Source organism: Petromyzon marinus, unplaced genomic scaffold, assembly GCF_048934315.1.
Source record: "Petromyzon marinus isolate PM22_M1 ecotype Great Lakes invasive population unplaced genomic scaffold, UKy_Petmar_22M1.pri1.0 PM_Scaffold_99, whole genome shotgun sequence".
NCBI classification, from domain to species: Eukaryota; Metazoa; Chordata; class Hyperoartia; order Petromyzontiformes; family Petromyzontidae; genus Petromyzon; species Petromyzon marinus.
Window position 1 is genome coordinate 49,925 of NW_027423709.1, and position 14,326 is coordinate 64,250.

Below are 14,326 nucleotides of genomic sequence, written 5' to 3' on the forward strand. Positions count from 1 at the left end.
AGATGGCAAACTACCCTTTCTGGATGTCTTAATTAAAAGGAGACATGATGGTTCAATGAGCCACTCTGTCTACAGGAAAGCTACCCATACAGATGCTTACTTGAAACCGGATTCCCACCACCATCCATCCCAGAAGAACTGCCTCATCAAGACTCTATACCATAGAGCCCAATGCATTTCCGACCAGGAACACATTACCAGTGAACTCAAGCACGTACACCAGGCTCTCAGGGCTAATGGCTACTCCGACTACACAATCCGCAAAGCCATCACTCCAGTCATGAAGAAGGATCCTCTTGTGGAGCCACTCAAAACCATCACCTTACCCTACATTGCAGGGGTCACTAAAAAGATCTCCAAAATCCTGAATAAACACAAGATCCAGGTCCGATTCAACACAGTACACAAAATCCGTGATTTAGTTCCATCTGTAAAAGATGCTCTTCCAGACATACAGTACCCGGGCGTTTACAAACTAAAGTGCCTCTGTGGTAGTAGCTACATTGGAGAAACCAAAAGACATATCTCGGACCGCATCCGCGAACATAAAGCAGACTTGAAACACGGTAAGACGAACTCCTCTGCCGTGGCAGATCACTGTTACAATTCAGTGGGCTCACATGACATTGACTTCTCCAAGACGGAGGTTCTTTGCAAACCAACTGGCTACCATGAGAGATTCGTTCATGAGGCCATTCACATATACAAGCACAAAGACAATTTCAACCGAGAAGATGGATTCAGGCTTAGTAACCACTGGAAAGATGTGTTAAATCATTTCTGTTCTTAATTAATTGTAATTTTACGATGACCTTCAGACCGCAGCTCTTTCGCCAGCATTGCCTCTTAATACCTCTCACACCACGGTTAATGGTATGGTTTACAACATGGAGTATACTAGGGCTTCGCAGCTGTCTCTCTCCCCCTCCTCTGTTCTGACCATGGACGAACTCGTCCGTCTGAACGGGGCCCGTAGCTATCCGTGGTACGGAAATTTGAGGGTAAGAATCCACCCATTTTTTCGCCATATAGCATTGTGATATATAACGACTTATGGTTGGTAGCTTAGCTGATTGGAGAATATAGAGTTTATTGATAACATGAAGGTAATTTATATTTTAGTTTTTATTGGTTCACTATATAGTACTGTGAATAGCTCAATGCTAAATTCGCCTAGTTATTTCAATGCTAAATTCTCCTGTTTTGATTTGTACTAAGTGCCTCGGTGAATGTGTATACTCTGACTTCAACGTAACTATTTCTGTAGCAGCTACAAGCGAATGCCTTAATTTAGCTATTTCAATGCTAAATTCTATGCTAATTCCTTTTAACAATGGGTGCCTCTGCGGAGGTGTATGCTTTAACTTTTAACATAGCTATTTCTGTGACCAGTCACAAGCTAATCATTCAGCCTTTTCAATGCTAAATTTTATGCTAATTCCTTCGTCAAGGCTCTTTGTTCCTCTCACACAGCTTAAAAGCCGTGATCTGAACGTGGCTCTCTCACTCCAGCGCTGTCCTACCAGACAGTCTCGCTCCCTTCACCTGATGAAGGCCGCTTGTGTTGTGGCCGAAACGTCGTGAGAATATTATTGTGTTATTTTATTTTATCAATTTATTATTTTATTCTCATTCTACGTGACTTTACCGAAAGAACCAAAGAAGAAGAACTATACATACCCTACTACCATGCAATAAACCGATGTGAAAAAAATAAATATAAACTACATCAATATAATCAATGTACTCAATATACTCTCCAATAATCTGAGCTGTTAACATTAAGTAACTGGGTATACACTACACTATATAATGACTACCGTGTAGTAAACTGATAAAAAACTAAAATATAAACTACATCAATATAATCAAAATACTCAATATACTCTCCAATAAGCTGAGGTTACATATCAGCAGAGGAATTTAGTATATTGACGCTAAGCAACTGCAACTACCCTACTACTAACAAAAAGTCATTATACATTACAATTTTACGTCACAAAAAATATATGCCTCCAACTAAACTTTTTTCTACATCACACGACTATACCCATCATATTTAGTCAGTATAGTCGTGTGATGTAGAAAATGGCATGTCATGTTCAAGTGATGAGCTCAATTCATGTCACTTTCAAGTGATGAGTACACTGCATGTCCCGTCCAAGTGATGAGCTCACTGCATATCACATTCAAGTGGCGAGCTCACTGCATGTCTTATTCACGTAACGAGCACACTGCATATCATTAAAGTGGCGAGCTCACTGCATGTCACATTCAAGTGGCGAGCTCACTGCATGTCACATTCAAGTGATGAGCGCACTGCATGTCACTTTCAAGTGGTGAGCTCATTGCATGTCACTTTCAAGTGATGAGCTCACTGCATGTCACATTCAAGTGTTGAGCTCACTGCATGTCACATTCAAGTGATGAGCTCACTGCATGTCCCATTCATTCATGTGATGAGCTCCCTGCATGTCACATTCAAGTGATGAGCGCACTGCATGACGTTCAAGTGGTCAGTGCACTACATGTCACATTCAAGTGTTGAGCTCACTGCAAGTCACATTCAAGTGGTGAGCTCACTGCATGTCACATTCAAGTGGCGAACTCACTGCATGTCACATTCAAATGATGAGCGCACTGCATGTCACATTCAAGTGGTCAGTGCACTACATGTTACATTCAAGTGTTGAGCTCATTGCGTGTCACATTCAAGTGATGAGCTCACTGCATGTCCCATTCATTCATGTGATGAGCTCCCTGCATGTCAGATTCAAGTGATGAGCTCACTGCATGTCACACTCAAGTGATGAGCGCACTGCATCTCACATTCAAGTGATAAGCTCACTGCTCGTCACATTCAAGTGATGAGCTCCTCCTCCTGCACGTAGCGTGGCAACCCATGGCACCTGTTGAGTCTGGGTTCCTGCGAGGAGGTGGGAGGTGGAGGAGGTTGAGGTGGAACTGGTGGTGGAGGAGGTGGACCCCTGACAAGGCCATTTTACCCCACCCTACCTGGCCATTATAACCCCACTCTCACTGGCCATTATAACCCCACCCTACCTGGCCATTATGAACCCACCCTACCAGCCTATTATAAACCCCAGTGACACGACAAATATGGACCCAGAACCCACACATCACTGACAACTATCACGATTGGTAATACCCCTAGACAACAAAGCCGAGTCTAATTAGCATAATTGCATAAATTGACATAATTACCTAATTTTGTAAAATTACACCTTTTGCATTTTTCATTTCATTTTTATTATTTTTCAAGACAATATATACAACAATCCTGACCCTGATGCCTGTTGTATATTTGGAGTTCGCATGTTTCTCTCACTCTCCCCTTCGTTGTGAATTTTTGCCCGGCTCCTGTTTGTCACTCCACATTTATAGTTGCTGATATAAATTGACACGTAAAATGCCACTTAATTGGGCAATCATATGTGGCCAGGTTACGTCTGAAAAAGAGATATATCTTATGGGCCTTACCTGGTAAAATAAACAAATAAGCAGGTGGCTAGGTGAGTGATTGAATGAGAGAGTGGCTGAGTGATTGAGTGGTTGAGGGAGTGAGTGGCTGAGTTAGTGAGTGGCTGAGTGAGAGGCTGAATGAGTGAGTGGTTGAGTGAGTGGGTAGCAGAGTGACTAAGCAGCTGAGTGAGTGGCTGGGTGAGTGAGTTGTTGATTGAAAGCTTGAGTACGTGAGTGGTTGAGTGAGTGGCTGAGTGGGTGGCTGAGTGAGTGAGACACGGGAAGCAAGAGGGAGACAGGGGGAGATAGAAGAGTGAGACACGGGGAGAGAAAGGAGACACGGGGAGAGAGAGGAGGGAGACAGGAGGAGGTTGGAGAGGGAAAAGCGGGGAGAGAGAAGAGACACGGAGAAAGATAGGAGGGAAACGCGGGGAGGGAGAGGAGAGAGACACGGCGACATAGAGGAAGGAGACACGGGGAGAGAGAGGAGGGAGACCCTGGGAAAAAAAGAAAGGAGGAGACACGCGGAGGAGGTGAGAGGTAGGAGGAGAGTGCGTGGAGGTGAGAGGGGAGAGATAGGAGGAGAGTGCGTAGAGGAGGCGAGGGCTCCTATAATGATGACTTCAAGGCATGCTGGGAGACAAGTTCATGTGACCCACATAGCACAGGGAGCCATCGCTGTTGGAACCGCATGGGCAGGGAACGTGGCCTCCAACCCACCACCTGCACCAGCCTCACCACCACAAACCAACAACCACAACTAGAACTACAAATTCAACCACAAATGTAACCACAAATGTAACCACAGCCACAACCATACCCAACAACCATAACCACTATAACCACAACTATAACCAAAACCAACTACAATTATAACCACACCCACAACAATAACCACAATTATAGCCATATCTATAACCACAACTCTAAGCACTAAAACCAGACACAACTAAAACCACAACCATGATATAACCACTACAACTATAACCGCATTTCCGGTTATCACAGGTGGCAACATATGGTGCGAAAGAAGTTCAACACACATACAACAACAAAAGACAAAGATTTATTCTATAGCCTATAACAGACTGTTGGGGCAAGTTCTGTTAGCGAGTACCTATGGAGACCCGCAGTGTGGAACACAAGCAGGTGGGTGGCCAGCACTACACCCGACCGTCTTTGTCTCCCGAGTGGCGATGTTTATTACACACCACAACAGGTACTCATTTCAGGCAGAGTCGACGTAGGGGAAGCCCTGGACTGGTTCAAATGATCGTCACTGGTGTTGGCCGTGAGCGGGAATCGAACTTTCTCGGGTCCGTGGCGTGGCGTTCAACCGCTACTCTACTGCTCCCTACACATACAACAACCATGAAAGACAACATAACCACCTTCACCACAACTATAACCACAAAAACATAACATAACCATCACAACTTGTACCACAATCACAATTATAACCACAACCCCAAGTATAACAACAACAATAACATAACCACAACTGTAACTATAACCATGAAAACCCCAACCTCCACGTACACAACTATAGCCACAAAAAATATACCCCCCACAACCGCAATTATTACCACAACCAAAAGCACCATAACAACCAACATAACCACCTACACCACAACTAAAACCTGAACCACCACTACAACCAGCGATACAACCACAACTATAACCACTGCCACCACATTCAAAACCACCACAACCAACATCACCTCAACCACCACAACCATAACAAGCAACATAACCACAACAACCACATTGATGCTGATACTCTAACACCACCTACACAACCACTTTATCAAGGCTCTATGTATCCGTGTGTCCATGTGTCTCCGTGTCTCCACATGTCCCTGTGGGTGGGTGAATAGATGGGTTAGTGGGTGAGTTGGTGAGTGGGCAAGTGAGTGGGTGGGTGTGTGGGCGATGGAATCGAACCTGCACCTCTGCAGTGCAAGTCCAGTGAGCTAACGACCCGCATGTGGTGGGGTAAAGTGTGGGTACGCCCACCTTGCTCCAAAACGTGGAGATCAGCGTGGAAGAGTAGACCAAATACCCTAATTAGCGGCGTCTAGTGGAGGCCTCCTCCGCCAGCACGCGATTCGCCTCCTTCACAATAAACCCTTCCTTGCAAAGATAAAAAAGTATATTTGACTGATCCCATCAGCCTCTCATCAGCAGCAATGGCTCAACTCGAGCGCCACTCTGGACCGCTTTCCACCTTCAGTGCCTCAGCAGCAGAGCCGGGCTCTGCTTGAACCGATGCCGTGAGCCCAGCAGCTGTTTAGAAGCCTACGGCTGTGGGCCGCCTTTGTCTCTCCTCCACCACTGCTGAGGTGTCCACATCATGCGAGGTTCTCACCTTCAGGCTGAGTCGACCCAGAGGAGGCCCAGGCAGCGAACCGCTTCAGAAGTTGGCGCCACGTTCACCGGCGGAAGCGGAAGTAGAGAGAGCAGCAGAAGCATCGCGTGTGGGGAGCAGCTGAGGTGTGGATCAGAACTGTGTATTAGTGGTGGTGTGGTAGTAGTGGTGGTGGTGTTCGTGGTGGTGGGGTTGTTAGTGGTAGTGGGGTTGTTATTGGTGGTGGGGTTGTTATTGGTGGTGGGGTTGTTATTGGTGGTGGCGTTGTTAGTGGTGGGGTTGTTGTTAGTAGTGCTAAATACGCGGGAGCTTTGTCTTTGGCGATGTGAGTGGGGGAGGGGGCGTAGAGGGGGGGGAAGGTGCTGGGGGGGAGGGGCTCACAGGATATTGCGTCACTGAGGGCGTGATCACCGAGCCCCGCCCCCACTTGTTTCTGCCGATCTTTTTTCTCACATGTGGCGGTAGAGAAGCACCGAGACGACAGAAGCAGCGACTCTCTGGAGGAAGTGAGGAACTGTAGGTGAGTGGTGATGTGAGTGGTGAGGACGTGTGTGTCTGTGTAGTGTACTGGCAGGAGGAGTGGTGGCGTTAGTGGTGTTACTGATAGTGGTGGTGGTATGTTGTGAGTGAGTCGTGACGATGTGAGTTCATGTCAGAATCAGAATATTTATACTGGAGTCAGATGAGCTATACAGCTCTTTCTCACAGATGTCCAGTGTTGTGGGTGAGTGGTAAAGATGTAACCTCGCGTTGATGTGAGTTTCTTATTAATGATGTGGGTCCGTGTTAATGATGTGGGTTTGTGATTTAAAGCTTTCGTGACTGCAGTAATTCATATTCTTAGTTCTTTCGGTAAAGTCACGTTGAAGGGAAACAATAAAATAATAAAATATATATAAAACAATAAAATTCTCACGACGTTTCGACCATAACACAAACGGTCGTCATCAGGTGTGTCTGTTTGCATAAATGTATTTATTTTTAAACGGTGTATTTATTTATTTATAAAAAACGTTAGCACCACGCGCAGCGATTTAGCAGTTTATTTAAAAGTACGAGTCCATCTATGTTCTGAAAAGAGGAGGGGGGAGACGAAACAATCATTGTATGCCGTCTGAAAGCCACTGTAAGCGTGAACAATCAATTAAAACCTGAAATGGTTTATCAAATCTTTCCAATGATTGCTAAGCCAGAATCCATATTCTCGGTTGAAATTGTCTCTGTGCTTGTATATGTGGATAGCCTCATGAACGAATTTCTCATGGTAGCCAGATGGCTTACAAAGAACCTCTGTCTTGGAAAAGTCAATGTCATGTGAGCCTACTGAATTATAACAATAATCTGCCACGGCCGAGGTGTTGGTCCTACCGTGTTTAAGGTCTCCTTTGTGTTCACGAATGCGGTCCGAGACATGGCGTTTGGTTTCTCCAATGTAACTACTACCACAGAGGCAACTTAGTTTGTAGATACCAGGGTATTGTATGCCCGGAATCACATCTTTTACAGACGGAACCAGATCACGGATTTTATGTAATGTGTTGAAACGGACCTGGATCTTGTGTTTATTCAAGATTTTGGAGATCTTTTTTGTGATCCCCGCAATGTAGGGTAAAGTGATGGTTTTGAAAGGCTCCTCAAGAGGGTACTTCTTCATGGTTTGAGTGATAGCTTTGCGGATTGTATAGTCGGAGTAACCATTAGCCTTAAGAGCTTGGTGTACGTGCTTGAGTTCACTGCCTATGTGTTCCTGGTCGGATATGCATTGGGCTCTATGATACAGAGTCTTGATGAGAGAATTCTTCTGTGATGGATGGTGATGGGAATCCGGTTTCAGATAAGCATCCGTATGGGTAGCTTTCCTGTAGACAGAGTGGCTCATTGAACCATCAGGTCTCTTTTTAATTAGGACATCCAAAAAAGGTAGCTTGCCATCTTTTTCGACTTCCATGGTAAATCTGATGGCTGGGTGTATGGAATTGATGTGGTCGAAGAATTGGTCTAGAGCAGGCCGGCCATGTGGTCAGATGACAAAAGTGTCATCCGCGTACCTCTTCCATAAGGTTGGGCGCAGTGGCAGTCTGGATGGCGTCAGTCTCAAATTTCTCCATGAAAATGTTAGCTATAACCGGAGATAGGGGGGAGCCCATTGGGGTGCCCTCAGTTTGTTTGTAGAAAGTTCCATTCCAAGTGAAGGGCTATCCACATATACAAGCACAGGGACAATTTCACCCGAGAAGATGGATTCTGGCTTAGCATTGGAAAGATTTGATAAACCATTTCAGGTCTTAATTGATTGTTCACGCTTAAAGTGGCTTTCAGACAGCATACATTAAAATTTGTCGTCTCCCCCCTCCTCTTTTCAGAACATAGATGGACTAGTTCTTCTAAATAAACTGCCAAATCGCTGCACGTGGCGCTAACGTTTTTTTTTATAAATAAATAAATACACCGTTTGAAAATAAATAAATTCATGCAAACCGACACACCTGATGACGACCGTTTGTGTTATGGTCGAAACGTCGTGAAAATTTTTATTGTTTTATATATATTTTATTATTTCATTGTTTCCCTTCAACGTGACTTTACCGAAAGAACTAAGAAGATGTGGGTTTGTGTTGATGATGTTGGTTCACGGTGAGGATGAGTCTGTGATGTGACGTGACTCGTGTTGTGACGTGGGAAGCAGTGCCGACGTGCACCCTCTACCCTGTGTGATCCTCGCCTTCGTCTCCCGCTCTCCACACAGAGACCCGGACCGTGCGAGAGACGCCGCGAATTATGTGCACTCTGCACTGTTCGGACCGTGTACCAGTCGGAGCGCGGGCGGTGTTGTTGCAGTGAATGCCACGCTGCCCTCCAAGTTCGACTCCCGCTCACGGCCACCAACACTGCTGACGATTACCTCAACCACTCCTGGGCCTCCCTTTGTAGCCATAACGAGCAGCACCTACGAAGACCGGCACGGCACACGACACCAGTGTTGGTGGCCGTGAGCAGGAATTGAACCCCGGGTCGCTAGGTTCATAGCACAGCGCGCTAATCACTACACTACCGCACACACACACAGACACACACAAACACACAGATACACACACAGATACACAGACATACACACAAACACTCAGACACACACACAGACATACAGACACACACAGATGAGACACAACACACATCCGCCCTCGGGCCGTGACGTCACACCCGCTTCCACCCAGTCTGCCGCTAGAGCCACGCTGCAAGCTGCCTGCTGAGGAGCGCCTCTCTGCACGAAGCCTCCTGGAGCCTCTCTCGTAGCAGTCACCATGGAGGCTCACGGGCTGCGCAGTACTTCACGCACCCTCGTGACGCTGCTCGTGGCGAGCTCCGCGTTCCTCGCGTCTGTGCCCACGGAGGAGAAGAATTTCTCCCCTAACTAGCTGGTTAAGCCGAGGGGAGCCTGGGAGGTCCAACCGCCACAGGCCGGACAGCCTCTACCTCTCACCAAAGCGACCGTGGCCGTCCACATCAGCAACCGCCTCACAGGTCACGAAGCCGAGAGGGTGCCTCGAGTCGCTTCCTCTCCCAGCCATGGCATGGAGGTTCCCCAAGGAGGAGGAGAAGACGACGACCCAGCTCCTTCAGGGTGGACGACCTTCATGGAGATGCTGCACAGCGGGCCGGTGGCCATCGCCTACGAGGTGGCGAGCGCGGGGATCACCCTCCTCAGCCTCGGAGTGGCGGCTGAAGAATGCAGTGGTGAGTGCCGACTTCACGCTCACACAGGCCATCAGCGTGGCACCGTGACATACACCACATGCAGAGACACCACACGCAGAGATGCATCACGCGTACAGATCACTCGCGCAGATATAAGAATCTCACTCGCATACACCACACACACAAGTATATATCACATCCACGCACACATCCTAGACAAAGTTGCATATGTCATTTGGAACAAGCAAACACCTTGCTCAATTAAGTATACTTAAAAATTATCCACTGCAACTTTAAGGGTGTTTTTTGTTACTGGCAGCGTGGCATTTGGGACATGTGCTGGACTCCTTGTGCGGCGTTGGTGAGTTGCGCTGGTGCGGACAGAACAATGTCCCCTAGCCAGTAGAGTCAGAACAATAATATTTTTTAATGGTTGAGGAATCCGATGAGCTATAAAGCTCTTTTTCACAGATGTCCGGTAGGGGCTGGTAAGAACGTTACAACAACAAATACTACAAAAACATGTAATAGTGCAAAGTACAAGAAAGGTTAACAAATCACCCAAACACAAACAAATAAAACTAAACCAGCCCCATCATACTCTTTGGTTCTTTCGGTAAAGTCACGTAGGTATAAAATAAAGTAAATCACGATGTTTCGGGTGCAACACAAGCGTCCATCATCGGGTGGGGAAAGCATGGTCTGCTGCTGAGGCAGACTGATTTATTTGATTTTATACCTACGTGACTTTGCCGAAAGAACCAAAGAGTATGGATTCCTGCAGTCACGAAAGCTTCAAATCAAGAACACCCCCATCATACCAGTCAAAGCCCACTGAGGTACTAACTTATTTTTCAGATGGAACCTGGTCACAAATGAAAGCTCAACCTCGTTGTAAACCGCGCATGCACGTGAGCGCAAACCGCTACTGTAGGCGATTGCGCAGGTACGCGAGCGCTGGGCACCACCAAAAATAGTCGTGTAGGCACGCGCGTGCTGAACAATACTGTAAACGATCGTACAGGTACGGACACCAAGCACGCTCTACTCCTTTATTCGCCGCAAACAGCCGCGTGTGCGTGCGAACACAAAACACTCTCCACCCTCCTCTTCACCCTCCAAAGGAGCACAAGAAACAGTTTATTCCCCTACCAGTTATTTTATTTACCGCAAGCAACCCGTTAAGCTACGCGTAATTGTGTGGGTCAGTGGATGTCAGCCTATTCCCCTTGAGATCCTAGACTGTATTTCCTCTGCCTATCGCTCTGCTTTCTACCCTCGATCAAATAGCCCAAACTTACCTCTCTCTCTTACTCACGTGTACTTCCACTCTGCTGCGCTGGAAGCTGTAGAAAAGCGATCAGTAGAGGGTTGAGCCTGGCTGCGCTGAAGTGCATCACGCGGACGTCTCGAACGGCTAACTCCCCTCCTGCGTGGACCGCGATGATCTTGAAGAACTGCCTTGCTACCTGAATCCCCCTCCCTTTATCCCACCTACAACAAAGGAATTTCGCCGTTTCGCTCCCTTGGCCTCCCGTCCAATCAGGGGCTCGGATTTTCCCACCCTTCGATACCCGGATCCCAACTCGGGTGATGTCGCCGCAGTGATCTCTCCGACATCCGCTCTCTGTTCTCCCGCTACCAGTCCACTGACCCGTGCTTGTGTGTGTGTGGTTCCACTCGCGGTGGCTCGATGGCCCTTGCCGTGACCATGCAACTTTAATATTAGGTCCCGGCGCCGCAGTGCATGTCAGCTACAGGGGGAAGATCGCCCAATTTCCCGGCCGCAGGAAACCATGAAGATCGATCCCATTAGGGACTTCTGGAAAAAAAACCTATCGGCCGGGTGACCTCCCCTCCTGGCTCTACGTGGGGCGTGTGTGCGTTCGTGCGGGGGGAGGGGGGGTGGCGAGGGTGCACCGCGTTGGCGTCGGCATCCCCCGGTGGCAGCTTCACGGCGGTGGGCACGGCCTCGGCAGAGCGGCTCTGCTGCGGCGGCCTCACGACTGTGCAGTGGGCAAAACGCGGACGTCTGAGAAGGCACCAGCCCCGGGAGAGTGGCGGGAAATCCGAGGCATCGGTGACGGCGTCGCGGCGGTGGGCACGGCTCCGCTGGAGCGGCTCCGCTGCGGCGGCACCACAGATGACGGTTCCCCAAGATGGAGAATACCCGTCTCCCTCAAGGTGGACGACCTTGATAAAGATGCTGCACAGTGGGCCGGTGGCCATCACTTACGACGTGGAGAGCGCGGGGATCACCATTACCAGCCTAAGAGTCTGGCTGAAGAATCCACTAATAAGAGAGAGAGTATGCTGGCGTCACTGTAACATAGAACATCAGCAGGACACCACAACAGAGACACCACACCCAGAGAGGCATCATGGATATAGATCACTCAGGCAAATGTCATAATCTCACATGCATAGATGACACAAATCAGAATCAGAATATTTATACTGGAAGAATCCGATGAGCTATTAAGCTATTTTTCACAGATGTACAGGAGAGGCAGGTTAGAACGTTACAACAACAAACAATAAAAAATCACACTCACATCCTCGACAAAGTCGCACACATTTATTACAAGCACACATTGTTCATGTTGGTGGATTACAAATAGTTGTCCGATATTTGCCACTGAAAGGCAGGTACAACACTCGTGCTCAATCAATGGTGGTGGTGTGGCAGATGGCAAGTGAAAAAAACATATTTGAGTGGAGTGACCAACAGGGGAAGAAGGAGACTGCAATCTCTTGCCTCTCATAATGATTTTGTTTCCGGTTTTAAACAGAAGTCATCGCAGCGCAGACGAGTTTACCGAAGCCGCTACATGAGAGGATCCATGTGTAAATTGGCTCGGAGCAAGTGCCACCCCATGAAAATCAAGAGGACCCATAGATCCCTAAAGACTCAACTGGATGGCTGCTCCATGATGAATAGCTCACCAACACTTACCAGCGCACCCACCAACAGCACCACTCCTACCAACACCACCACTCCTACCAACACCACCATTCCTACCAACACCACCATGACAAACCCCACCCCGAAAAACTAACACCATCACACTTTTAAATACCAACACCTCTACCAATACTATCCTGACTAACACCACCACCCCTTCCACCCCTACAAACCCTACCAACAGCATTTTCTCCACCTTCACTACCACCCGGACCAACACCATCATCCCAGCTGAGTGTGAGTGGTGTCACCTCATGATAATGGCCCGCATCAATGCCTGCCGCACTAAAATAAGCTCAATTACCCCTACCAGCTCAATCACCAACTCCACCGCTCCTACCAACTCCGCCACTTTGACCAATCCCACGTTTACCAACATTACCTCCTCTACCCTCACTACCACCCCTACCCACATCACCCCAGCTGAGCATGTGTCCAGCCTCATGATCATGAGGGAAAAGAGATCACTCTTCATGGCTGGATGAATGCCTGCTCCACCACTCCTACCAACTCCACCACCTCTACCAACCACACACCTACTAACACTACCTCCTCTACTAACCCAACCCTGACCACCATCACTTCCTCTACCCTCACCACCACTCCTTCCCACATCATCACCCCAGCTGAGCGTGAGTCCCGCCTCGTGATCATGAGGGCAAAGAGACCACTCTTCATGGCCCGGATCAATGCCTGCTCCACCACTCCTACCAACTCCACCACCTTTAGAATCCGCACACCTACCAACACCACCACACCTCCCAACACCGCTACCCTTACCAAACGCAACTACTCCGACGAACACCACCACTCCTACCAAAACCAACCCTACCAACGCCAACCCTACCAACACCAACCATACCAACACCATTATTCCTACCAACACCACTCCCCCTACCAACACCAACCCTACCAACACCAATCCTACCAACACAATGACTCCTACCAACACGACCACCCCAACCGACACCATCACTCTTTCCAACAACAGCCCTATCAACGCTACCTATCCTACAATTGCCAACTCTATAAACACCTTTACCTCTACCAACACCACCACCACCCCAAATAAGAAATAATACAAAATAAATAACATTCCAACATCGCTGCACCCTTTCCATGTTCCCTCCTTTGTTTACGCGTCATCCATTAAAATAAGTTATTGTTATTTTTTAAGAATAATAGTTACTAAGAATATTGTTTTGTATTAAGTGAAGTCATAATATTGTTCGAAAAGCTGGTTAATGTAGATCCTTTGTCAGTCATTTCTAGATGATTGCCTCGCCTTGCCTACATTCACCTTGGTGACTCAATCACATGCTCAAGGACACGAGTGATATTTTCGGCTAACAGAAGGTGTGAACCTACCTTTACCACCAGCAGTTGGATGGACTGGTGAAGTTGTCTAAACAGAACCATTTATATGCCCGATGTTGATTGCTTCCAATGTGTATGCTTGTGACTGACAGATCTGTGGTGAGCAGAAGTGTAAAGGTTAGCGTGCTGCGCTACGAACCCGGCGACCCGAGTTCAATTTCCACTCATGGCCAACACCAGTGATGATTATCTAAATCGTTACTAGGCCTCCCCTAGGTCGACTCAGTCTCAAATTAGTGCCTGGTGCTCATTTAGCTTAGGCTACCTCACATGCCATGTCAGCCTTCATAAGGCGCTCGCTAACAGCGCTTGCCACAACAGTCTTAAGTCTTTACGGAGGATCTTTGTCTTTGACTGACACATCTGTGGGCTAGAGTGTAGCTTGATTTAGTGTTCATGTGAGGGATGTGCTTTGCCTGCCGCCGCCACTGCGTCTCCGC

At 47.8% G+C, this 14,326-nt stretch overlaps 1 long non-coding RNA gene across 1 annotated transcript; it reads left to right on the forward strand.

Annotated features, from left to right (window-relative positions):
- The first annotated feature begins 6,217 nt into the window (after window positions 1-6,217).
- On the forward strand, window positions 6,218-13,613 carry LOC142923969 (uncharacterized). The gene is made up of 3 exons (XR_012941084.1): window positions 6,218-6,371; window positions 8,598-9,583; window positions 12,337-13,613. It is a non-coding gene; the product is annotated as an uncharacterized LOC142923969 (long non-coding RNA).
- Window positions 13,614-14,326: the final 713 nt, after the last annotated feature.